Below are 1,731 nucleotides of genomic sequence, written 5' to 3'. Positions count from 1 at the left end.
CTTGGGGCGGGGCCTGGGGCCTCACAAGGACTGCTCTGCTGCCCAGGAAGACTCTCCTGCGTGAGTGCCTGAGGGCCCTGCTCTTGCCACTTACCATCTGGCTTGGGGCGGGGCCTGGGGCCTCACAAGGACTGCTCTGCTGCCCAGGAAGACTCCCCTGTGGTGAGTGCCTGAGGGCCCTGCTCTTGCCACTTACCATCTGGCTTGGGGCGGGGCCTGGGGCCTCACAAGGACTGCTCTGCTGCCCAGGAAGACTCCCCTGTGGTGAGTGCCTGAGGGCCCTGCTCTTGCCACTTACCATCTGGCTTGGGGCGGGGCCTGGGGCCTCACAAGGACTGCTCTGCTGCCCAGGAAGACTCTCCTGTGTGAGTGCCTGAGGGCCCTGCTCTTGCCACTTACCATCTGGCTTGGGGCGGGGCCTGGGGCCTCACAAGGACTGCTCTGCTGCCCAGGAAGACTCCCCTGTGGTGAGTGCCTGAGGGCCCTGCTCTTGCCACTTACCATCTGGCTTGGGGCGGGGCCTGGGGCCTCACAAGGACTGCTCTGCTGCCCAGGAAGACTCCCCTGTGGTGAGTGCCTGAGGGCCCTGCTCTTGCCACTTACCATCTGGCTTGGGGCGGGGCCTGGGGCCTCACAAGGACTGCTCTGCTGCCCAGGAAGACTCCCCTGTGGTGAGTGCCTGAGGGCCCTGCTCTTGCCACTTACCATCTGGCTTGGGGCGGGGCCTGGGGCCTCACAAGGACTGCTCTGCTGCCCAGGAAGACTCCCCTGTGGTGAGTGCCTGAGGGCCCTGCTCCTTCTTGCCACTTACCATCTGGCTTGGGGCGGGGCCTGGGGCCTCACAAGGACTGCTCTGCTGCCCAGGAAGACTCCCCTGTGGTGAGTGCCTGAGGGCCCTGCTCCTTCTTGCCACTTACCATCTGGCTTGGGGCCGGGCCTGGGGCCTCACAAGGACTGCTCTGCTGCCCAGGAAGACTCTCCTGCGTGAGTGCCTGAGGGCCCTGCTCCTTCTTGCCACTTACCACCTGGCCTAGGGAGGGCCTGACAGGCCTCACAAGGACTGCTCTTGCCACTTACTATCTGGCCCAGGGTGGGGCCTCACAAGGATGGTTGTTGCCATTGATGCTGCTACTGCCCAGGAGGACCCGGAGGAGTGCAGAGCCCTTTTTAACATGTTTTGTTTTGTTTTTGTCTTTAATATTTCCTTTCCTTTTCGATTCTATATATGGGGTGGGATGGATGTTTGGGTGGGCTGGGGAATTTGTTAGATTTTGATGAATTTGTAATTTTTGCAGTTTTTGTTTGTATTGTTGTATTGTTTTCTGGGTTGTTTTTGTTTTTTGTTTTTACTGTTTTAAGGTTTTATTGTTCTAGGCTGCGAAAGAATAATATTAATTGCCATCAATGGAGGCCACTATGAGGCCTGGGATTGCTACCGTGGAGGGGCGAGGGAGGTATGGCGGTGGGGGCAGATGTTACAGGCGAAGGGGATCGAGATATGGATACGCTCGTACCCTTTCCAATCTGCGCCCCATCCCGAGGGACGAGGGTAGGGTGAGCAAGGATTACTCACCTCCGTCACTGGTGCTGTGCAATGCCAGGTCTATAGGCAATAAAACCGCCACCCTGCGAGATTTCTTTCTCTTGCAGGGGGTCGACCTGGCTTGTGTGACGGAGACCTGGGTGCGCGAAGGGGCAACAGTTACCTTACGAGAGATGGCGCCCCCGGGT

The sequence above is a fragment of the Podarcis vaucheri genome, assembly GCF_965113315.1.
Source record: "Podarcis vaucheri genome assembly, chromosome: 8".
Classification (NCBI taxonomy): Eukaryota; Metazoa; Chordata; class Lepidosauria; order Squamata; family Lacertidae; genus Podarcis; species Podarcis vaucheri.
Note: the sequence above shows the minus strand (reverse complement) of the source record.